Source organism: Cricetulus griseus (genome assembly GCF_003668045.3).
Source record: "Cricetulus griseus strain 17A/GY chromosome 1 unlocalized genomic scaffold, alternate assembly CriGri-PICRH-1.0 chr1_1, whole genome shotgun sequence".
NCBI classification, from domain to species: domain Eukaryota; kingdom Metazoa; phylum Chordata; class Mammalia; order Rodentia; family Cricetidae; genus Cricetulus; species Cricetulus griseus.
Genome location: NW_023276807.1, coordinates 274278224 through 274304771, shown reverse-complemented (window position 1 = coordinate 274304771; position 26548 = coordinate 274278224). Strand labels below are relative to the sequence as shown.

General features: G+C 38.0%; 1 long non-coding RNA gene across 1 annotated transcript; it reads left to right on the top strand.

The window, feature by feature from the left end:
• Positions 1-1981: 1981 nt before the first annotated feature.
• On the top strand, positions 1982-17513 carry LOC113832518. Its single transcript, XR_003479814.2, has 2 exons — positions 1982-2034; positions 17184-17513. It is a non-coding gene; the product is annotated as an uncharacterized LOC113832518 (long non-coding RNA).
• The last annotated feature ends 9035 nt before the right edge of the window (positions 17514-26548 follow it).

Sequence of the window (26548 nt, the reverse complement as noted above, 5' to 3'; positions counted from 1 at the left end):
TCATAAGAAACATCATGTAAATAGCAAAGGTTTGAAAAAGGACTTCTCCATCACTTGGCAACAAGCCAAGGAGATAGTGACAAATTGTACTACTTGTTCCTTTTATAATCAAACTCCATTGTCAGCAGGTTGTAATCCTAAGGGCATTTGGAGAAATGCGGTTTGGCAGATGGATGTCTTTCACTTTGCAGAATTTGGAAATTTGAAATATGAACATCATATTATAGACACATTCTCAGGGTTCCAATGGGCTACTGCTCTTAACTCTGAAAAAGCTGATTCTGTTATTACACACCTGCTAGAGGTTATGGGTATACCTGCACAAATAAAAACTGACAATGCTCCAGCATATGTCTCCACAAAATTGGAACAGTTTTTCAAATATTATAACATAAAGCATGTTACCAGTATACCACACAATCCTACAGGACAAGCAGTGGTTGCGAGATCTAACAGGACACTAAAGGAGATGCTCAACAAACAAGCTTAGAAGACTAAACCCCCCAAACATAGATTGCGTAATGCTTTATTAACACTAAACTTTCTTAATGCCAATGAAAAAGGACAAACAGCTGCAGAAAGACACTAGACTACAGAAAAAACTGCTGAACTCAATCAGCCAGTATACTTCAAAGATGTACTAACCTCTGTATGGAAACCAGGACATGTATTACATTGGGGTAGGGGTTTTGCTTTGGTTTCCACAGGAGAAGAAAAACTTTGGATACCATCAAAGTTGATCAAGATTTGAGTTGAAAAGGAAAAACCTCTTGACTAGGAGAAATGACAGGTATTCTACTAAGGTATGTCTTGAATAAACTAAATAGAAACCTCCCAAAGGAAAGGGAAGTGTTTTGCTTTTATTTTCACAGGAAAAGTCATCTCCAGAAGGCAAAGGACGCTGTGTGGGTAGATACTTAAGAAGAAAAGGCAGCTATAACCATCAAACAAAAGGAACGTGCCATACGGTAAACTTTATAGCTGTCTCTCAGAGAACTCTATTTCTCTTTATTTCCTAGTCCCTATTCAATTCAATGCTGGATTTAGAGGTGGATTTGGTTTTCCTCCTCTAAAATCCAAGCACGTTGTTTAAACTTTAGAATTTCTGTATTGTATCAAGAGGCCAATTGATGTAATACAGAATAAAAGAAGAATTGTGTCTTTGTCTTTTCTTGGATCTTTGTTTCAAGGTGTATACCCTCTCATAATCGTTATTCTCCCATGGTTGCCTTTCCCAGTATGTGTACATCACAAGCAAACATTTCTCTGATAACTGTTTATGTTTGAGTCCTACACAGCCAATGAAGACCTGCCTGACAGCAATCCCTGGACACCCCGGAAAGAAAATGGGCCACACCTCCTCGACTGACTGGATCCAACTTGCTCCATTTCAACTCCCGCCAGAGCTTTGGGTACTGACTTCAATCAAGTTGAGGATTTCAATCGAGATCTTCAATCAAGTAAATCCCATCTAACATGGACTGGATACAATTCATTCAAGACTTTTACTATACTAACATTTTCTTCCTACAGGACCCCACAAGGATGTCATCGTCCCATTTCAGCAGGAAGTAACTTGGAGGATGCTATGCTCCTCTTTCCCCCATTGTTGTCACTTAGGATAGTGTATATACCTAGTTAGGAATAGCTTCCTATTGTTTAAGGTTGGGATTGGAAGGAGGTCTTCAGACTTGGACACCTCTTTCAGATGACTTTAGGGTTTAGTTAAAATAGATAGTTAGGATGTGACATAAACAGATTGTTGTATCTTCTTATATTTCACCTGTATGATTGTTAATTTTGGATACTTTACGCTGTTAAGTTTTAATCCTCTTTTAGACTAAAAGGGGAATTGTAGGAGAACCTGTAGCCATGCCTGCTTAGGGGCTGGCTAAAGGTCTGTCCTACCACACCTTCGAGGGAGTGGTCACGGTGATGTAGAGTGAGAGGTTCAGATGGCTGGGTTTTGCTTTCAGTTTCACTTTTTTGGCTTGCTGTACAGACTGCTGCTGAGCTGGCTGGCTAGGTCGCTCTGTAAGTAAGGCTTTTCCCTATTAAATACCCTTGTATTTCTACCTGACTCTGTATTGGTAATTTCCCACTTTAGAGGCTCGGGCACCGGCTGAGGCTAGGGCACCTCCCGCAGGATAGAGGGCAGGGTGTAGACAGGGGTGAGGTATGTCCGGACTCAGGGTGGGCCTTCTGGTCTGGGCTGGTCCACTCTTGTCAGGGGGGTGTTTCAGGTAGAAGTGAGCAGAGGTTGATGGGGAAGGTTGGGGAACAGAGCAGCGCCCAGACTCACCTGGGGCTTGGGCACTTGCTGAGGCTAGCACACCTGCTGCAGGACAGAGCTGTTCTATGATTTTTTTGAATATGTTTACTGGGTCTTTGAGTTGGATTTCTTCACCTTCTCTATACCTATTATTCTTAGGTTTGGCCTTTTAATGGTATCCCATATTCCCTGGATATTTTGTGTTAGGTATTTGTTGAACTTAAGATTTTCTTTGGTTGATGAATCTATTTCCGCAAGTGTGTCTTCAACTCCTGAGATTCTCTCTTCCATCTCTTGTATTCTGTTGGTTATGCTCACATCTGTAGTTCCTGATCGATTACCCAGCTTTTCTATTTCCAGCATTCCCTCAGATCGTGCTTTCTTTATTGTCTCTATTTCAGTTTTTAGGTCTTGAACTGTTTCCATGAGAGATTTGTGGATATCTTGTATTTTTTGGTTTGTTTTTTCTTCCATTTCTTTAAGGGAGTTTCTCATGTCCTCTTTGAGGTCCTCTATCATTTTCCTGAAGATTTTTTAAGGTCATTGTCTTCTGGTTCATCTGCATTGTGATGTTCAGGTCTTGCTGGTGTATGGTTCCTAGTCTCTGGTGGTGTCATATTGGGTTTTCTGTTGTTGAATGTGCTTTTATTTTGTCCTCTTCTCATCCTTTCATCTGGTGGGTGTAGCAGGAGTTTCTTTCCTGGTGGGTGTGGGGCCAAGGTTCTCTTCTGGTAGATGCAAACAGATCCAATACTCTGATGTCTGTCCTCTTCATGTGGATGGAGGTGGCACTGTTACTGGGGCCTCAGCAGTGTTCGGGTGTGTTGGGTCCAGTTGGGCTGGTGGATGGAGACAGAACTGCCACCAGGGCCTTGGTGTGTCGGATCCCGCCACCGAATTCGGATCCAGCGCGCAGATAGCTGGTGTCAGATGACTCTCGAAAATACATTCTTTTTTACACAATATGTCCTGATTATAGTTTCCTCTCCCTCTTCTCCTCCCAGTTCCTCCTCCCCTCCCCTCCCCTTTGGATCTACTCCACTTCTGTCTCTCATTAGAAAATAATATACTTCTAAGAGATTAAAAACCAAACATGGACAAAATAAAATATAATAACATGAAGCAAAGGCTTTCATATCAAACTTGGACACAGCAACCCAACAGGAGGAAAAAAGTCCCAAGAGTCAGGGACCCACTTGTTTTCATAGTTAGGAGTAAAAAGTACTAAGTTAATAGCTATAATAATATATCTGCAGAGGACCTGGTGTAGACTCATGTAAGCCCTGTGCTTGTGGCTTCACTATTTGTGAACTCATATGCACCTTGCATGGATGATTCAGAGTGCTTTGTTGTCCTGGTGTCCTCAATTCCCTTCAATTATTACAATCTTTGCCTCTCCTCTTCCACAAGATTTCCTGAGCTCTGATGGGAGAGATTTGATGAAGATCATCAATAATGTAGAATCTTACTCTGCATAACAATGTCTGGCTGTGGGTTTTTGCATCTGTTTTGATTTTCTGCAAAAGGAAGCCTCTCTGATGAATGGATAATCCATTAATCTATGGCTATAGTAGAATATTATTAAAAATAATTTTATCATTTTTTTCAGACCAGTCAAGTTTGCTTTTACTCTAGGTCTCTGGGCTATCTAGTCTCTGGTTCTTAGCCAAGCAGTGTCGGATTTGGGATTCTTCTCATTGAGTGGGCTTTAAGTTAAATCAGATATTTGTTGGCTACTCCCACAAGTTCTGTGCCACCCTTGTTCTATCATATTTTGCAAGCAGGGCAGACTGTAGGTAAAAAGTTTGGTGGCTAGGTTGATGTTCACACTTCTCTTTTGGTAGGATATGGATTTCCTTACAACACCAAAGCGACTAGAACACAAGGATGAAGGTTCCACATAAACAACTGCTCAATTTCTCCATACTCAGTGAGTTCCGTAAACATTGTCTTCAGCAATAGGGACTCACTGTCAGTTTGTAAAGAGCAATGCTCCATTCCTGGTGAGAATGAAAACTTGTATAGACACATGGAAATCAATACAGAAGTTCCTCAGAAAGTCAGAAATTGATCTACCTCAAGACCCAGCATTACCACTCTTGGACATGTATCCGAAGGGCACTCCATGATATCACAAGGGCACCTGATCAACTGTGTGTGTGTGTGTGTGTGTGTGTGTGTGTGTGTGTGTGTGTGTGTGTGTGTGTTTATGCCATTGGTATGCAGTGTGTCTCCAACTTAACCCAAACTCATTGATTTGGCTATGCTGACTGGCCAATGTGCTGGAGATATTTGCCTATTTTGATCCTACCCCCAGTCCTAGGATAGTAGATGTGCAGTGGTGCTGGTGGTCTTTTGTGTGGTAGTGGGGATCCAAACTTCTGAACTCAAGTTCTCATGCTTATATGAAAGATACTTTACTAATTTAGCCATCTCCATGGCCTTTGACTGAGTATTAATTCCTATAAATGTCTCAGAACTTCATATCTCTGGATACAATAAATTACACTTAAATGAGAATAATAATAAAAAGTCAATGTGTATTTATCAAGAATATGAAAGATAAGAGATGTAATTGGAGCATAATTAAGATAGAGAATTTATAAATTACTCTGAACAGCTTAAAACACACCTTATAGATTTTCCCAAAAGCAAATATAGTATTTGATAGACAAATGATATGTTGCTGAGTATCAAGAGTTAATGAAACATTTTTGTCCTGTTGTTCTTGCTGACTTTTAAACTTTGTGTAGTTCTAATATGGGTAAAGTGGTAGACAGTAAACAGCAGACAATTTGTTAGTCTTCATGAAACCATTTAAAAGCTAAACCATGAAGATTTTATAGCAGTGATTAAAAATCTTGCTCATCCTCATGAGGGTGTTTTTAAAGAGTTGTCCACAAAAGTCCTTTCAGTAGGCAGCACCCTTTCTTTGTTTATTTAAAGATAACACAAACTCATGATGAATTAATACAAACTTAATTACATATTGTTGTGTTTATGTATGTTACCCTTAATAATATCAGGGAAGAGAGAGGAGAAAATAGTTGAGATATTCTACATTTAGGGTTTTCATTAGTTGAAGTTATAGACTGGATTTATGACTTTCCAAAATTCATACTTTAAAGTCCTAACTCTTAGTGTGATGATATTTGTAGGTTGAGGACTTGAGAGGTGAATAGGTTTATGTAGACATAGGGGAGAGATGGCATAATAGAAATAGTACCTGTTACAGAAACAGTACCAGAATGTTGCCCTCCTATGCAAAGTTGACTTACACCACAAGGGAGGTTGTGTAAGTGAGTTCACAATTAGGTTCACAATTAAGTCAGAAATGAAACCCTCATCAGAAGCAAAACTGTTGGAACTTTGATCCAAGACTTCCCAACCTTGAGACAGGGTGAAAATAAATTTCTTCTGCTTAATCCACCCAGTCTAAGCAGGTTGCCATGGTAGTTCAAGCAGACAACTGGTCCTTTGGTAGACAAAGCTGACTCAGAAAACAGATTTCTTCACAATCTTAGAGACTTGCCAAATTATAATGAATCAGCTGGATGAGTTCCAGAAATAAAATTGAACAAGCACATGTGATATAGACTTGAAAATATTTTTAATAAACAGAAAAATTAATCCTTAAGTACATTATTTACTGATCAGTGATTTAGATGACTTTGTTACATTTATCATAAACATTGTTCATGTGTTATGGATAAGAGATGTGGGGGCCAAAGAGATAAGCATACAAAGAGCTTAAAACTCTGTGGTCATTAGAATTCTATTTTAAAGGAATGGTAAGTGTGTGTGTATGTGTTGTAAATAAGCATAGGTCTGTAATCTATGGCTTATCTTTAAGATACATTTTGACAAGTTAATTGTAGAATAGCTATGTCATTGGATATTGCTTTTTGTATATATGTAAGTACGTGTGTGTACAAGAGGGCATGCAAATATGTATGCAATGTATGTATAGATGTGTGTACATGTGGAGGTCAGAGGAAAACATTGACTGCCTTTACTTAAGCTCTGTCTGTCTTGTTTTCTCTTTAGACAGGGTTTCTCAGTGACTTGTAATTTATCCAGTGACCAAGGCTTTCTGGCTTAAGAACCTCCAAGAATCACCCTGTCTCTACCTTCTCTTCCTTGAGATTACAAAGATACTGCTATGCCCAATTTGTTTTATTTTTTTATTTTTTTTAAAAAAAATTTAGTCTAGAAACAATCTTATTTTACACATCAATCCCGTTCCCTATCCCTCCCATCCTACAATACCCCCACTAACCCCCCCATCTCACTCCCCATTCAGTCCCCAGGGAAGATGAGTCCTTCCGTGGGGGAAAGCATCAAAGTCATGTCATTTTGGGGAGGGCCTAGGAACTCCCCCATATATCTAGTCTGAGAGAGTAGCCCTACATGATGATTTGGCTCCTAAAGTCCATTTGTGCACTAGGGATAAATACTGGTTCCACTGTCAGAGGTCCCATAGATTGCCCAGGCCTCCTAATTGACACCCACATTCAGAAGGCTTGGTTTGGTCCAATGCTGATTCCCCAGTTTTACAGCTGGTGTCCTTACGCTTCCACTTGGTCAGGTCAGTTGTTTCTGTGGGTTTCTCCAGGATGGTCTTGACCCCTTTGCTCATCCTTCCTCCCCATCTACAACTGGATTCCAGGAGTTTGGCTCAGTGCTTAGCTGTGAATGTCTGTTTCTGTTTCTATCAGATACTGGATGAAAGCTCTAGGATGGCATTTAAGGTAGTCATCAATCTCATTATAGGAGAAGGGCAATTAAGGTAGCCTCTTCACTATTGCTTAGATTCTTAGTTGAGGTTTTGTGGATCACTGGACATTTCTCTAGCCCCAGATTTCTCTTTAAATCTTTAATGGCTCCCTCTATTAAGATATCTCTTTTATTGCTGTCCTCTATTCTTCCACTGTCTCAGTCTTCCTGATCCCTCAAGTTCTCTTCCTTCCTCCTCTTCTCACCTTGTCTTTCTCCTACCTCCCATGCTTCCAATTTGCTCAGGAGCTCTTGGCACTTTCTTCTTCTCTGAGGGACCATGCATGTCTCTCTTAGGGTCCTCCTTGTTTCCTAGGTTCTCTGACAGTGTGGATTGTAGGCTGGTAATCCTTTGTTCTATGTCTAAAATCCATATATGAGTGAGTACATACCATGTTTGTCTTTTTGTGACTGGGTTACCTCTTCAGGATGGTTTCTTCTAGTTTCATCCATTTGCCTGCAAATTTCAAGATTCCATTTTTTTTTCCCTGCTGAGTAGTATGTCTATACACTTTCAGTGTAAAAATGGGGGAAGGACAGAGAGGGAGAGCAAAGAAAGAGACATCTTGTTTTGAGGGAGTCATTATGGGGCCAGCAATAATCCTGGCACTAAGGAAATTCTCAGGAATCCAAAAGGATGACTCCAGCTAAGACCCAAAGCAATAGTGGACAGGGTGCCTGAACTGGCATTCCCCTGTAATCAGATTAATGTCTGTGAATTATCACCAAAGAACCTACATCCAGCAACTGATTGAAACAGATGCAGAGATACACATCTAAGTACTGGGCCAAGCCCCCAGAGTTCAGTGGAAGAGGGGGGGCAGATAATATGAGCAAAGGGAGCAATACCATTTTGGAGATATCCAGAGCTGACCTGAGCTAGTGGGAGCTCACTGACTCTGGACTGACAGCAGGGGAACCTGCATAGGACCAAATACACCCTCTGTATGTGGGTGACAGTTGTGTGGCTTGAGCAGTCTGTAGGACCACTGGAAGTGGAACCAGGATTTATCCCTAGTGTTTGGACTGGCTTTTTGGACCCCATTCTCTTTGGAGGGATACCTTGCTCAGACTAGATATGGGGGGAGGGCACATTGGTCCTGCCTCTAAGTGATGTGCCATACTGTCTGTGGGAAGCCTTACTCTCTCTGAGGAGTGGATTCGGGTGGGGTGTGGGGAAGGTGAGTGAAGAAGCCAGAGGGGAGGGAGTGGGAACTGGGATTGGTATGTAAAATGAGAAGATTGTTTTAAAATAAAATAATTATAAAAAAGATTCCAATTATTTCTAGACATGAGCACTCATCAAAAGTTCCTAGAAAATGTAAAGCAGTTGTGAATTTTATCTTTAACCTAGGCTTGGTTTACTATGTTTGATTATTTTTAGCTGGGCAGTGGTGGCTCACCTCTTTAATCCCAGCACTCGGAAGGCAGAGGAAGGCAGATCTTTTGTGAGTTTGAGAGCAGCCTGTTCTACAAGAGCTAGTTCCTAGACAGTCTCCAAAACCACAGAGGAAACCCTTTCTTGAAAAACCAAAACCAAAAAAAAAAAAAAATTAAATTAGAAACAAACCTGTTTTACATGTCAATACCAGTTCCCTCTCCCTCCCTACCTTCTCTGTCCCCTGCTAACCCCCATCCCATCCCCTTTCTGCTCAAGGAGGGGAGGCCTTCCATGGGGGAATCTTCTAAGTCTGCCATATTATTTAGAGCAGGCCCTAGGCCCTCCCCCATGTGTCTAGGCTGAGTGAGTATCCCTCTATGTGGAATGAGCTCCCAAAGTGCACTCTTATACTAGGGATAAATACTGGCCCACTACTAGAGGCCCCATAGATTGCTCAGGCCTCCTAATTGACATCCACATTCAGAGGGTCTGGGTCAGTCCTATGTTGGGTTTCCAGCTATCAGTCAGGGGCCCATGAGCTCCCCCTTGTTCAGGTCAACTGTTTCTGTGCGTTTCTCCAACCTGGTCCTGATCCCTTTGTTCATCATTCCTCCTTCTCTGTAACTGGATTCCAGGAGTTAGCTCAGTGTTTAGATGTGAGTGTCTGCTTCTGTTTTTATCAGCTACTGGATGCAGGCTCTAGGATGGCATTTAAGGTAGTCATCAATCTCATTATGGGGGAATGGCATTTAAGGTACCCTCTCTACTGTTGCTTAGATTCTTGGTTGGTTTCATCCTTATAGATCTCTGGACATTTCCCTAGTTCCAGATTTCTCTTTAATACTATAATGGCTCCCTTTACTATGATATCTCTTTTCTTGCTCTCTATTCTTTCCCCAAATCAATCTTCCAGCTCCCTCATGACCTCTAACCCCCTCCTCTTTTCTCTTTCTGATAAATCTTTCTCCCCTCCCCCATGCTCCCAATTAGCTCAGGAGAGCTTATCTCTTTCCCCTTCTCTTGGGGACAATGTATGTCTCTCTTAGGGTCCTCCATGTTTCCTAGCTTCTCTGGCAGCAAAGATTGTAGGCATGTAATCTTTTAATCTATGTCCAAATCCATATGAGTGAGTACATACCATGCATGTCTTTCTGTGACTCAGGATGGTTTCTTCTAGTTCCATCCATTTGCCTGTGAATTTCAAGATGCCATTATTATTATTATTTTTCTGCTGAGTAGTACTCCACTGTGTAAATATACCACATTTTCTCTATCCATTCTTCAGTTGAGGGGCATCTAGTTTGCTTCCAGGTCTGGCTATTACAAATAGTGCTGCTATGAACATGGTTGAAGAGATGCCCTTGTTTTATGAATGTTCCTCTTTTGGGTATATGCCTAAGAGTGGAATTGCTAGATCTTGTGGTAGACTGATTCCTGAGGAATTTCGATACTGATTTCCAAAGTGGCTATATGAGTTGGCACTCCCACCAGCAGTGGAGGAGTGTTTCCTTTCTCCACATCCTCTCCAGCATAAGCTATCATTGGGGTTTTTGATTTTAGTGATTCGGACAGGAGTAAGATGGTATCTCAGAGTCGTTTTGATTTGCATTTCCCTCATGGCTAAGGATGTTGAACACTTTAAGTGTCTATCAGCCGTTTTAGACTCCTCTATTGAGAATTCTCTATTTAGTATACTCCACTTTTTAATTGGATTATTTGGTGTTTTGGAAACTAGCTTTTTGAGTTCTTTGTAAATTTTTGAGATCAGCCCTCTGTTGGATGTGGGTTTGGTGGATATGTTTCCTATTCTGTAGGCTGCTGTTTTGTTTTGTTGACTATGTCCTTTGTCTTACAGAAGCTTCTCTGTTTCAGGAGGTCCCATTTATTAATTGTTGATCTCAGTGTCTGTGCTACTGGTGTTATTTCAGGAAGCAGTCTTCTGTACCAGTTCATTCGAGGATACTTCCCACTTTCTCTTCCAATAGCTTCAGAGTGGTTTGATTTATGTTGAGGTCTTTGATTCATTTGAACTTAAGTTTTGTGCATGGTGATAGACATGGATATATCTACAGTCTTCTATATGCCAGCATCCAGTTATGCCAACACAATTTGTTGAAGATGCTTTCTTTTTTCCATTGTATAACTTTAGCTTCATTGTCAAAAATCAGATGTTTGTAGGTATGTGCATTAATATCAGGGTATTCAGTTTGATTACATTGGTCTACCTGTCTATTTTTGTGCCAATACCAAGTTGTTTTCAGGACTATAGCTCTATAATAGAACTTGAAGTCAGGGATGGTGATGCCTCCAGATGTTCCTTTATTGTACAGGGTTGTTTTGGCTATCATGGGTCTTTTGTTTTTGCATATAAAGTTGAGTATTGTTTTTTCAAGGTCTGTGAAGAATTGCTTTGGGATTTTGATGGGGATTGCATTGAATCTGTAGATTGCTTTTGGCAAGATTGCCATTTTTACTCTGTTGATTCTACCTATCCAAGTGCATGAGAGATCTGTCCATTTTCTGGTATCCTCTTTAATTTCTTTCTTTAAAGACTGAAGTTCTTGCTATACATGTCTTTCACTTGTTTGCTTAGTGTTACGCCAAGATATTTTATGTTGTTTGTGGCTATTGTAAAAGCTGATGTTTCTCTGATTTTTTTCTCAGCCCATTTATTGTCTGTATTTAGTAGGGCTACTGATTTTTTTGAGTTAATCTTGTATCCTGCCACTTTGCTGAAGTATTTATCAGCTGTTGGAGTTCCCTGGTGGAGTTTTTTGGGTTACTTATATAAAGTATCCTATCATCTGCAAATAGTGAAAGTTTGACTTCTTCCTTTCCAATTTGTATCCTCTAGATCTACTTTTTTTTTGTCTTATTGCTCTAGCTAGAATTCCAAGCACAATATTTTGGAGATATGGAGAGAGTGGACAGCCTTGTCTTTTTACTGGTTTTAGAAGAATCACATTGAGTTTCTCTCCATTTAGTTTGATGTTGGTTGTGAGTTGTTGGTTTAATGTATATTGTTTTTATTATGTTCAGGTACTTTCCTGTTATCACTGATCTCTCCAGGACCTTTATCATGAAGGGGTTTTGGATTTTGTCAATGGCTTTTTCAGCATCGAGTGAGATGATCATGTGATTTTACATTTTCAGTTTGTTTATATGGTGGATTACATTGACAGATTTTTGTATAGTGGACCAACCCTGCATTCCTGGGATGAAGCCTACTTGATCATCTTGGATGATTTTTCTGATGTGTTCTTGGATTCCATTTGCCAGTATTTTATTGAGAATTTTTGCATCAATATTCATGAGGGATATTGGTCTATAGTTCTCTTTCTTAGTTGTGTTTTTCTTTGGCTTGGGTACCAAGGTAATTTTAGCCTGGTAAAAAGAGTTTGGTAATAAAACTTCTGCTTCTATTTATGGAACAATTTGAGGAGTATTGGTATTAGCTGTTCTTTGAATTACTGATAGAATTCTGCACTTCTGCACTGTAGCCATCTGGCCCTGGGCTTTTTTTGGTTGGGAGACTTTTGATTACTGCTTCTATTTCATTAGGGATTATAGGTCTCTTTAAATTGCTTATCTGTTCTTGATTCAATTTTTGTAAGTGATATCTATCCTGAAAATTGTCTATTTCCTTTAAATTTTAGAATTTTGTAGAGTACAGGTTTTCAAAATATGACCTGAAGATTCTCTGGATTTCCTCAGTGTCTGTTGTTATGTCCCCCTCTTCATTTCTGATTTTATCAAATTGCATATTCTTTCTTTGCCTTTTGATTAGTTTGGATAAACGTTTGTCTGTCTTGTTGATTTTCTTGAAGAACCTACTTTTTGCTACATTGAATTTTTGGTATGTTTCAACTTTATTGATTTCTGCCCTTGGTTTGATTATATCCTGGCATCTACTCCTCCAAGGTAAGTTTCCTTCTGTTTGTTCTAGAGCTTTCAGTTGTTCTGTCATTTCTCTGGTATGAATATTCTCTAGTTTCTTCATGTAAGCACTTCCAGATATGAACTTTCCTCTCAGTACTGCTTTCAGAGTGTCCCATATGTTTGGGTATGTTGTGTCTTCATTTTCATTGAAGTCTAGGAAGTCTTTAATTTCTTTATTTCTTCCTTGACCCAGGAATGGTGCAACTGTGTGTTGTTCTATTTCCATGAGTTTGTAGGTTTTCTGCAAGTTGTGTTGTTGTTGAATTCTAACTTTAAAACATGGTGGTCTGATAAGACATCGGTGGTTATTCTAATTTTTTTTGTACCTGTTGAGGTTTGCTATGTTGCTGAGTATGTGATAGATTTTAGAGAATGTTTCATATGGTTCTGTAAAGAAGGTATATTCTTTTGTGTTTTGATGGAATGTTCTATAGATGTCTATTAATCCCAATTGGGTCATAACTTCTGTTAGTTCCTTTGTCCCTTTGTTAAGTTTCTGTCTGGTGGTACTGTCTACTTGTAAGAGTGGGGTGTTGAAGTCTCCCACAATAACTGTGAAGTCTTATGTGTGATTTGAGTTTTAGTAATGTTTCTTTTATTAAAGTGGGTGCCTTTGTATTTGGGACATAGATGTTCAGAATTGAGACTTCTTCCTGATGGATTTTTCCTGTGATGAATATGAAATGACCTTCTTCATCTCTTTTGATTGATTTTACTTTGAAGTCTAATTTGTTAGATATTAGAATTGCTACACCAGCTTGTTTCTTGGGTCCATTTGATTGGAAACCTTTCAAAAACTCTTTACTCTGAGCTAATTTCTATCTTTGAGTTGATGTGTGTTTCCTATATATAGCACAAGCATGAATTATGTCTTTATATCCATTCTGTTAGCCTGTGCCATTTTATAGGCAATTTAAGACTATTAATATTGAGGGAAATTAAGGACCATTGAGTGTTAATTCTCATTTGTTTTTGATTTGTTGTTGTTGTTGGTATCGTGTGTGGATTTACCCTACTTTTTCTTTTGGCTTTTGGTAAAGTGGGATTATCTATTTCCTATGTTTTTCTGAGTGTAGTTAACTTCCTTAGATTGGAGTTTTCCTTCCAGTACTTTCTATAAGGCTGGATTAGTGGCTATGTATTGTTCAAATATGGTTTTGTCATGGAATATTTTGTTTCCTCCATAATGGTGTCAGTGAGAGGGATGACTCCATGCTTCAAGGTTCCCAGAGAAAGAGGGAACCCTGCCACCTGTCGGGCCGCTGAGAGGCATTGGAGCAGCTTCCATATGCTCGCGACGTCTCGGTGCTCTTGGGCGTTAGACTTAGCACTGCCGAGATGATAACGACAGATCCAGATAAAGAAAAACCTCTAAAGGTTTACACTACATTTAAAAATATATGTGGGCTTATGAGAGAAAAAATAACAGGAGGAAATAGAGTAGCCAGTTGTGGTAGCACACGCTGGTAGGATTTGCTGAAGGAAGTAGAGGTAGGCAGATTTCCACAGAGAAACCCTGTCTTGGGGAAAAAAAAAAACAAAAGAAAGTAAAAATAAAGTAATAAAAAAGCCACATAAAGATGGAAAATACACAGAGAATCTGGATACTATATGCCATATTGTTGTCTTTAAATTCTTTGATTGCTGAGGAAAGACTTACTGCTACTAAAATACATTTGATTATAAATGCTGCTAAATTAATCCAACTTATACATTTTAAAAATGCTTTGACTTAAAATCTAAGTTTAAGAACAGGTTACTTAGAAATAAAGGATTTACTTGTGTTTCCACAGAAAATAAAAAGCTATGGATTCCTTTCAGACTAATATGGTTTGATCAAGCAAGACCCCCTAAAGCTGAGATGATACAGCCTTACAGACTACAAAAACAAAGACTTGGTCAGGTTTCTATGTTTTATCATGATCCTAATGGTATATGAACATCGCCCCCAATCAACAGGAAGCAGTTTAGAAAGAACGATGCCCATATTCCCAAATATTGTTTATAAATGTTTGTTTTCATTTAAATGGGGGTTAGTTATAAATGATAATGAGCATAGTCAATCTCTTTTTAAAGAAAAAAAGGGAAATAGGATATAGGAATGAATACTTTACATTGGTATAGATTTTCATTTATTGATTCAACTTTAAGGTCAATTTTGTGATATGTATATGTCTCCTCTTGTTCAGGTATTATGTTAATACAGATCTTTTACCTATAATAGTCAGAACTTATAATTAGGTTAGTTAGGTTTTCTAGATACAGAGATGTATTTGAGATGGATAGGTATTCTTCAAACCTTTAAAAGACCTACAGAAATATGGCATTTAAATGGCTTAGGGTTTTTCTTGGCAATGAGACACAACTGCTCCTGGCACACCAATTATGTCAGCCAGGAGGATGGGCATCGAAGAAACTCATTATGGAGTTTGCTTTCAACATGGCAAGATTAGCCATTTAGGTAAAAAACTGCTCTTGCCTGGACTGTTTGTTGCTGTATAAACTGGACATACAGGACCCACAAGAAAGTGACTGCTGAACTTACAAAACAAGACAGTACTAAAGGGTTCCTGTTAAAATGGAGAAGTGTGCCAGACACACTATGGCCTATAGGCTGAAGATGGATGCCCCAATGTTACAGAGGAACTTTGGGTGACTGTCCAGGTATTGAGATGTCTCTGTCAATTCTAGAGTTTATATATTATCCTTCTATGGTCTTTGATAGAGTTGAAGACAGATAGTTATGGTTATAGTTTTCCTCAGTTATTATAAAAGATAAGTTATCTTTCTTTTTATTTAGACAGAAAAGAGGAGCTGATGGGGAATGTATTGTGTATGTTTATCTTATTGATTGTTAAATAAAATACTGTTTGGCCAATGAGACAGCAAGTAGACAGGACTAGGAGTCAAAGAGGATTCTGGGAAATGTAGTAGAGAAGTGCTGATCCAGGCAGGAAGTGACAGCAAGGAGACTCATATTTAAGAGAGGTAGAAACAGGAAGGGCTTTTTTCCCCTCTGCTCCTCCTCCAGCGGCACAATGTGATCCACTGGCAAGGAAGGACTCCAATAAGGTGTCAGATAAGATAAGTCTTATAAAATATATAGATTTATGATAATTAAGACTGAGCTAACAGATGAGGAATTCTAGTCATTGGCCAAACAGCTTTGAACCTAATACAAGTTTCTGTGTATTCATTTGGGCCTAACTCTGGCGGGCAGCTGGCGTAAAGTGCACACGTGGTGGTGGGGCTCAGGCGGCTTTTGGCAGAAAGATTTTGACTGAAAGCTTTGCTGGGTATAGTAGGCTGGGCTGGCTTCCATTGTCTCTTAGTGTCTGTTGAATATCTAGCCAGGACCTTCTGGCTTTCATGGAGAAGTCAGGTGTAATTTTTATAGGTTTGCCGTTATATGTTACTTGGCCTCTTTCCTTTGCTGCTCTTAATATATTTCTTTATTCTGTATTATTTGGTGTTTTAATTATTATGTAATGAGGGGACTTTTTTGTGGTCCATTCTATTTGATGTTCTGTAGCTCCTTGTACTCTCATTGGCATGTCTTACTTTAGGTTGGAAAAGTTTTCTTCTATGATTTTGTTGAATATTTTTTCTGCACTTTTGAGTTGTTATTTTTTCACCTTCTTCTATTCATATTATTCTTAGGTTTGGCCTTTTCACATTGCCCCATATTTCCTGGATATTTTGTGTTATGGATTTTTTGGACTTAAGATTTTCTTTGGTCGATGAATTGATTTCTCCTAGTGTATCTTCAATGCCTGAGATTCTGTCTTCCATTTCTTGTATTCTGTTGGTTATGCTTTCATCTGTAGTTCTTGATCATTTACCCAGCTTTTCTATTTCCAGCATTCCCTCAGTTTGTGTTTTCTTTATTGTCTCTATTTCAGTTTCCAGGTCTTTTACTGTTTCAATTATTTCTTTCATCTGTTTGATTTTTTTCTTTGCTTTCCTTGCCTTCTCTAAGAGATTTGTTGATTTCTTGCATTTTTTGGTTTGTTTTTTCTTCCATTCCTTTAAGGGATTTTCTCATATCCTCTTTAAGGACTTCTATAATTTTCATGAAGTTGTATTTAAAGTCATTCTCTTCTGCTTCATCTGCGTTGGGATGCTCAGGCCTTGTTGGCCTCTACACTCTCATGGCATCATATTGGTTTTTCAATTGCTGAATGTGTTTTTATATTGTTGTCTTCCAATACCTTTATCCAGGTGGTACAGGTGGGGTCTCTTCCTCTCCTAGTGGGTATGGGTCCAAGGTTCTCTTCTGGTGGGTGCAAGCAGGTCCAATACTCTGATGGGTCTCATGATGGGTACATGTGGGTCTGAGACTCTCTCTCTCCTCTTCCCTGAGTGGGGGGTGGGACTAGCACAGTGATGTCAGCAGACTCTGTATTACTTGGATCACTGGGGGCTAGTCGATCTGACTACAGTCCCCAGGCCAGGAGATCCCAAAGAGGGAAAGTGGAAGTTGGGCCTGAGATAGGGACCCGTGCTCACCTGTCCCTTGAGTGGGGGTGGGACTAGCACAATGATTTCAGCAGACTCTCTTCTGTTTGATTCTTAAAACTCTGATCTCAAAGTTGACTGCCAGGCCAGCTGTGGCAGAGGGGCAAAACTTAGACAAAATTGATTTATTTTGTTTCATTTTATAGTTCAATTCATTTCAACAACATTGGGATTGAGATTTCAATAGAGGGCACTTAGCATTATTGTATGTTATAGTTTGCTTTCTGATACATGGTAAACACCATGACAAAAAGTAACTTCAGAGATGAAAATGTTCTTTTTGACTTATACTTCCAGGTCACAGTACATCATTGATGGAAGTCAAGGGAGGAACTCAAACAGGAAATTGGAGAAGAAGCCATGGAAGAATGCTTCTTGCTAGTTCATCTTCAAGTTTATGCTTAGCTATCTTCCCAATATATCCTAGGTCACCTACCTACCTATGGTACTATCCATGACAATCCAAGACTTTCTACATTAATTAATTATCAAGACAATCCTCCACAGATATACCCACGGGTCAATATAATCTGGGGAATCTTTCATTTGAGACTCCTTTCTCTATGTTGTGTCCAATTGACAATTAGAGATAACTAGGACACCAAAATATAAACTGGTTTTGGTGAATGGATTTGTTTATTTATTTTGTGACATGGTCTCAGGTAAACCAGGCTGGATTCTAACTTTCTCTGTTAATCAGGATGACCTTGAATTTCTTGTACCACTATTTCTATAGCCTTAGTCCTTATCTGCCAACAGAATGCCTGGTTAATAAGGTAATAGAAATCAAACACAGGGCTTCATGCATGCTATGTAGATACTCTACTGAGTTATATGCCTATTTATATACCCAAGTTCTGCAAAAAAATTTAAAAGTTGTTTGATTTTTTGTTTTGTTTTTATGAAATATAACAAAATGAATGAAAATACTCATACAATGATTATATGGTAGAATTTTTAACATGTGTACACCTATGTGATTAGCACACAAAGCAATAAGCAGAACATGAACACCATCCCAAAATACCCTCTCCCAAAGTACGGTGATTTCTAACAGAGATTAGTTTGAACTGTTTTGATATTTATTTAGATGAAAGCATAAGCATTTGCTATTGTAATTATTTTATATTCTTTTGAATGTTATTATGTGTAACATGAAACTTTCTAGCCTGGCAGGTCCCATGGCCCTGGAGCCCTAAATGATCACACAGACACTATATTAATTATGAAACTGTTAGCCAATGACTAGGGCTTCTATTGGCTAGTTCTGTCTTAATTATTAAACCATAAATACTAATCTATGTATTTCCACATGGTCTTGGCTTACCAGAGAATGCTGGACCTGCAATTCCCTTTCCTGCTACATCATGACTGTGCTGGCGGGCTCTCTTGCCTACCTTTCCCAGACTTCTCTTCTTCTCCAAGTCCTGCCTTATTGGCCATTGGCCCAACAGTGTTTTATTCATCAACCAATAAGAGAAACATATACAAAAGGACATGCACCATCAATTATATCTGCAAACATCATTGAAATTGCTAAGTGAACTTAGTTATAGATTTTCCTTGTTAATTTTATATACTGTTTCAATGTGTGTGTATAGAATCCCTTAATGGCAATTTGGTTAGCTTCTTATTTAATGCCATTACATTCAGCACTATTGAGAATGTACTTGAACATCTGTTTGGAGGAATACATATAATTCCAAGGTACATGTTTAAGTATGTGGTACATGGCTCTGTAATGATAACTCTTTCCACCAGCTGCCTGAGTTCCACAGCCACATTATGGCCCCAAAATGACACACAAAGTCTTATATTAGTTACAGTGCTGCTGGCCAATGACTAGGATTTCTTATTTGCTAGCTCAGTCTTAATTATCAACCATAACTACTAATCTACGTAGTGTCCTTACTGAGGACACTGGCTTTAGCATCCTGTCTTCCTGGGATCACATGGCGACCCTCTCTTTTACTACATTTCCCAGAATCCTACACCACTCCTAGCTCCACCTATCTTGCTTCCCTATTGTCCAACAGTGCTTCATTTATTAACCAATAAGACAAACATATACACAGAAGGACTTCCCCCATCATCTCCTCTTTTCTGTATGAATGAAAAGAAGGGTTTTAACATTAACATAGTAAAATATATAACAACACAGTTATCAAGTAAGAACTATAGTTACAATATTTAGTCCATTAATACTAGAACTGACAGAGACATCTCAATACCTGGACAGTCACCCAAAGTTCCTCTGTAACATTGGGGCATCCATCTTCAGCCTATAGGCCACAGTGTGTCTGGCAGATTTCTCCATGAAAGCAGGAATGGTCAGGACTGTCATATTTTGCAAATACAGCAGTCACTTTCCTGTGGGTCCTGCAAGTCCAATTTATCAAACAGTCCAGGCAAGAGCATTTTCTTGCCCAAATGGCTAATCTTGCCAGGTTGAAGACAAACTCCATAACAGGATTCTTTGATGACCATCCTCCTTTCCCATGTAATTGATGTTCCAGGAGCAGTTGTGTCTCACTGTCATGAAAAACCCTAAACCATTTAAATGCCACATATTCTGTAGGTCTTTGAAAGGTTTGAAGAATACCTATCCATCTCAAATACATCTTTGTATATCTAGAAATAAGTTCTGACTTATTATAGGTGATTATATAATCTGTATTTAATTATGCATTACATTTTAAAAGATCAGTATAAACACAACACCTAAATAAGAGAAGACATATACATATCACAAAATTGACCTTAAATTTATATCAACAGATGATAATCCATTCCAATACAAAGTATTATTTATATACCATAGTTTCCCTTTTGCCTTTAAAAAGATATTGGTTGTGATCATTAACCATTTAACCAACCCCATTTAAATGAAAACAAAAATTTATAAACAATATTTGGGAATATGCACATTGTTCATTCAAAACTGCTTCCCTGCTGTTTGGGGATGATATCCATACCATGGGGATCATGATAAAGCACAGAAACCTGGCCAGGTCCTTGTTTTTGTAGTCTGCAAGGCTGCATTGTCTCAGCTGTTTCAGATGTTGGATCATCTGGGACACTGTTTCAGGGAGTCTTGCTTCATCAAACCATATTAGTTTGGAAGAAATCCATAGCTTTCAATTTTCCTGTGGAAACACAAGCAAAAACTCTTTTCTCAAGTAACCTGTCCTTATTTTTAAATTTAGAAGTCAAAACATTTTTAAAATATGTAAGTTGGATTAATTTAGAAGTACCTATATTCAAGTGTATTTTAGCAGCTGTAATTCTTTCTTTGGCAATCAAACAATTTAAAGACAACAATATAGCAATATAGCATCCATACTCTTTGTGTATTTTTCATCTTCACATGGCTTATTTATTTATTTATTTATTTATTTTTATAATTCTATTTCTTTTGCTTTTATGTTTTCCTTTTATGAGACAGGGTTTCTCTGTGTAACTTTGGCTGTCCTTGAACTCACTCTGTACACAAGGCTGGCCTTGAAATCACAGAGATCTGCTTGCCTCTGCCTCCTGAATGCTGGGATTAAAAGCATGCACCACCACTACTCTTTCTTTCTTCCTTCCTTCCTTTCTTTCTTTCTTTCTTTCTTTCTTTCTTTCTTCCTTCCTTCCTTCCTTTCCTTTTTTCTTTCTTTCTTCCTTTTTTCTTTCAATTATGTTATCCTGTTTCTTTTCTCTCATAAGTCTTATGTATATTTTTAAACACATTGTAAACCTTTAGAAGTTTTACTTTTTCTCTCTGAATCTGTCTTTAATGTATATCTTTATCTTTTTTGGCAATGAGCCTTTTATCTCCTAAACAACATTGTTAAAACTAAAGCCATGGCTGTTTTAGCAGCTGTCTTTCCAAGATGGCAGGGGTATGTTCACCACCAGCATACAGTTCACCAGACCTGTGCTCACTGCCTTGGTCTATCCTGCCATCAAGGAGCATGCTGCTGGCTTGGAGATGTGATCACTGCCAATGCCAGCTGCTGGTACACACCATTCAATTGTGAGCAGGGCCTCTTAAAAGAGCCCTGCAGTTTTTTCCACTTATGCTGAGTCAGGAAAGCTCCCTTAATGGAGACACTCAAGTCTCTGCTTGTCTCTAGCAAAACAGAGACTACCCGAGAAAATGCTGCTACCAAGAAGTTGTGTTTGTCTCTGTTCTTTTCCTTTAAAATTCATTTTTTAAGTTTTTGTGAAGTTTTTATGTGGAAGTTGGTAAAACCACATGGGCGCCATTTGTAACCATAACTCTTTCTGCCAGCCGCCTGAGTTCCACAGCCACATTAGGGCTCCAAAATAACACACAGAGTCTTATATTAGTTACAATGCTGCTGGCCAATGACTAGAATTTCTTATTTGCTATCTCAGTCTTAATTATCAACCATAACTACTAATCTACATATTTTTATAAGGACTTATCTTACTGAAGACACTGGCCTTAGCGTCCTATCTTTCTGGGATCACATGACAACCCTCTCTTTTACTATATTTCCCAGAATTCTCCTCTACTCCTAGCCCCACCTATCTTGCTTCCTTATTGACCAACAGTGCTTTATTTATTAACCAATAAGACAAACTTATACACAGAAGGACTTCTCCCATCTTGGCTCATATATTTGCTATGTTCTAATTTAATTGGTACTGCCAGAAGGTTATAAAGGTGTTCCATTTTCCATTCCCAATCAATTAAGTGTTTGACCAATTGTGTATTTTTTTAAGTAAATACATAGCAAATAATTCAGATGATAATTTACCTTCTTAACTGATATATATATATATATATATATATATGAGCATAAAATTCATACTGAAATTTAAAGACAGTAGAAAATACTTTAAAGATTTTGTTAGCAATAATATTGAAACACAGTATTAGCTAGTATAAATATATTATTAAAATGAAGTTCACCTTTGTAAATATCATCACTAGTGCTTGAAATTTATTTATGTGTCTTAACTTATTTATATTGAAAATAGCTCATATTTTGGCAGTGCTGTTCACTGGCTGGAGCAAACTCTTTGAAATTCAGCTTCTGCAGTTACAGTATAGCCTTCCATTTCAGAGCTATGATTTGTATTAAATGCTCAGTAAACACTGTCACTATATAACATTTTGATGAAGACTTGATGATCAGGGAGATTAAAATGAAGATATTTACTAAGTGTATCCAGACATTATTCCTCATAAAGGTCATATGTTGAGTTTATGGATTAATATGGACTTAGACTGGTACAGATAATGGCATTAGAGGTTAAAAACAAGCTCAAAACATAGCCTGTTCTGACAATGACAAGCATTTCCAAGAATGTAGTTTTAAAATGTTTCAGTGCCTCTTTGGGACACATATTTAGTTTCCTTAGAAGCCATTTTTAAATTGAGCAAAGTGTAGACATAAATAAACCTAGACTATGCTGTGTTTCATTAGGGAAGGAGACAGAATTCTCCCCAGTCTTGTGCCACACTGTATATTCCTTACTTGGAAAATATTACATTCAGTCAGTTACTTGGCTTTTCTGTGCCTCACCTTTATTTGTAAAATAGAGTGGTAGAAGTACTCATTTCAGAAGGTTGTGAGGAAGGCCTACCACAATTGTGGCACTCAATAAATCTATTCTCTTCAGTACTATTGCTATTATGACCACACTTAACTTGTGACAGTAGCAGACCATTTTCAATGTATCTGCTTTGTTTTGTGTGATGTAGGCCCTCAAAACTGCATCATCTGTGTTCTTTGGTCCTCTATCTTCAGTTGGGATTGTCCCATGTGAAGTAACAGCTAGGGAACAGGGGACAGAATGAGGACAGTTAGGAAATTTCTTGATCTGTACTTTCTAATTCTGCACTTTGGTCATGAGAGTGGTTTCATCCCCCTATACAAATAGCTATGATGTCAAATTTGTCCTCTGTTTTAGCTATCTCAGAGATATAATACCCCCATTTTCCATTGCCTTAGAGCAGTTGCATTGGTTTCCCATTCTTGCTTATGTCTGAAACCTCATCACTGGATAGTATTTTAATCTTGCCTATATTGTTATAAAGAATGTATCCAATAAATTATCATTTGTTAAACTCTTCTAAACAAAATTGATTTCCTACTGGGATTTTCATGAAAACTTATTGTTTGTCTCTCTGCATTTCATAGTTTGTACTGTGTACAGAAGTCACTATTCCCTCAGAACTTGAGTCTGTGGTCTTTGAGTTAGCTTATCTATGCAAAGAGTTATTTTCAGTTGGTTTCCTTGGTTCTATAGGTATCTGAAGAGGCTAGTCTATCTATCCTAAGGTGCATAGGCAAGAAGTATATCAGGGTGCACCAAGTTAAAAAAAGTTGCTATTCTAGGTTGGCCCATAAGAAAATTCATTAATTTTGGCATAAATGAACAGAAAAAATCTCTATAAGAAATAAACAATAGTCCTCAAAGTAGAACAATTGGAGAAAGATTCCCTTCCTAGTGTAGGCTGATATTCTCTTGCCAGAGTACCAGCTTGTCAAGTGGAGAACCAACTGTACCTAAAGTTGGGTTGAAGATCTCAGAGTCACCTCGGTCAGCCGCTGCCTTTGCATTTTTAGTATTCTAGTGTTGCAGAATGATGTCTTGCTGAAATGTGACTATATTTTCCATAAAAGTTAATCTTATCTTTATCTGTCTTAAATTTTATGGAATACACTGATTTCTGCTGCTCTTAATATTCACATATAATTTGATCAAGATGGTGTAAATTCTATCACAAAGTCATGTTAAGTAAAAGTTTTATATTATGCACATTCAATTAACAAGAATTCCTACATGAAAAGTACTAGTTTAAAAGAGTAGTGTCAGATTAAATTTACTAATGGACTTTCATCACTTGCATCCAAAATCTTGGAAATGCCTGTATGAACATCCTAAAAGATGAAACAGAAGCAAGTAAAATATGCTAGTGTGTACCTGAGTTTTGGAAAGAGATGTTGATGAAAGGAAATGACTTTTTAAAGCTAAAATATGACTTTTGTGTATATGTTTTCTCTATGATACGAGTTAATTAAATGTGACCTTAAGCAATATTTGACTATTTTAAAAGTTACCCTGAGGACACTATACATATGTATATAATCTGTAATTTATTGTTATAAATCACAGTAATAAAATAAATTATTGTCCTATAGCCAATAATACAGTATACCAAGTCAATGTTAAAACATATTTTAAACATTTTTATCTTCATATACAGCAATTCAACTATGAGCAGTTAAATCTAAAATAAATGTCCATTAGATTGTCTGTTTACATGAAGCAGTATTTCTTACTTCAAGATATAATCTTCAGTGTATACAATTACATATATATTTAGGGCATGATCAATTAAATATATATGTAAGAAATATAGGCTGCTACATAAATCTAGTTATGCAACATTAGGAAATTCAGGGCACCAGATATGTAATATTTATTCTTTTGAATTTGAATCCTTTCCTATTTGGTATTTTCACTTTCATTCGATTTGGAGATAACTATTGCGAGTTCCACATAAACTGGCAGCTATGCTTATAGTGAACCAGTGTCATCTTCTCTACACTCAAATTCTTATCTCAGAGTTTCTGTCTGGAGAGAGCTAACCTGTTATCACACAGATACAACATCTTTGGAAATCTTCTTCTTGCTTGGAATTGGTGATGCTGAGCTGGTCACAGGAAAGGCATCATACAGTGGGGCGGTCCACTTCTATGTAGATATCCACACAGTAATGTTTTTATGCCCCAATCAAACCATTAAGATTAATATTCAGGCTAAATGCTATTCTTAATTTCTCCACAAATACCAAAATATTTAGTTATCTGGGTTGATGGCTCAGCTGATAAAGAGCTTGTGGATAGAGATTTCTGTCCTGCCCCATCCTACCACCATTCAGTCCCAGATAAATACACAGAGGCTTATATTAATTATAAAATGTTTGGCTCATGGCTCAGGCTTCTAATTGGCTTGCTCTCTCTTAATTATTAACCCATTTCTACTAATCTGTGCATCTCCACATGGTCTTGGGTTACTTGTGATGTCCCAGCCTCTCATTTTCTCCACAGCTACATAGTGTCTGTCTTGACTCATCCTCTGAGTTCTTTTCCCAGCATTCTCCCAGTCTGGTAGCCCCACCTATATTTCCTGCCTGGCTACATCATGCCTGCCCATTGACCAACACAGCATTATTCATAAGCCAATAAGAGAAACATATATTCACAGCAGACAGAAGGACATCCCCCATCAGAGTTTGCAATAAAAGAATGAAGATCTGCTTTAGGATCCCATGTTGCCATGCATCCACATGAAAAGCTGGATATGCCTATAATAGCAGCACTACTTGGGAGATAGAGACTTGGAAGATCTCCAGAGCTCCTTGGACAGCCAGTCAAGCAAAATTGTCACATTCCAATGAGAGACCTCGCCTCAAAGAATAAAGTAGAGACTATCAAGGAAGAAACATATCTATCTCGTCACTACACACACACACACACACACACACACACACACACTCATGTGCACATACAACTACAAAGAAACACATATAAGAAATTGTGACTCAATCCACACACAATACTACCACCACGACCACCATATCAAAACAAAGGATAATTAACACTTAATGGTCCTTAATTTCCCTCAATATTAATGGTCTTAAATTGCCTATAAAATGGCACAGGCTAACAGAATGGTTACAAAGACAGAATCCACCCTTCTGCTACATACAGGAAATACACATCAACTTCAAAGACAGACATTAACTCAGTGTAAAGGGTTTGGGAAAAGTTTTCCAATCAAGTGGACCCAAGAAACAAGCTGGTGTAGCAATTCTAATATGTAACAAATTAGACTTCAAAGTAAAATCAATCAAAAGAGATGAAGAAGATCATTTCATATTCACCACAGGGAAAATCCATCAGGAAGAAGTCTCAATTCTGAACATCTATGCCCCAAATACAAAGGCACTCATGTTTGTAAAAGAAACATTATTAAAACACAAATCACACATAAAACCAACACACACTTATAGTGGGAGACTTCAACACCCTACTCTCACCACTACACAGGACCACCAGTCAGAAACTTAATTAAGAAACAAAAGAAGTTATGACCCAATTGGGTTTAACATCCAAACACAAAAGAATATACCTTCTTCTCGGTGCCACATGGAACCTTCTCTAAAATCAACCACTACTCAGCAACATAGCAAACCTCAACAGACACCAAGAAAATTGGAATAACCTCTGTATCTTATCAGATCACCATGATTTAAAGTTAGAATTCAACAACAACAGAAACTGCAGAAAACCTACAAACTCTTGGAAATTGAACAATGCGTAATTGCATCATTCCTGGGTCAAGGAAGAAATAAATAAAGAAATTAAAGACTTCCTAGACTTCAAAGAAAATGAAGACACAACATATCCAAACTTATGGGACACCTTGAAAGTAGTCCTAAGAGGAAAATTCATAGCACTAAGTGCCCACATGAAGAACTGGAGAATAGTCACACTACAGAATTAACAGCAAAACTGAAAGCTCTAGAACAAAAAGAAGCAAACTCATCCCCAAGTTTGTAGATGCCAGGAAATAATCAAATTGAGGGCTGAAAATAATAAAGTAGAAAGAAAGAAAACGATACCAAGAATCAA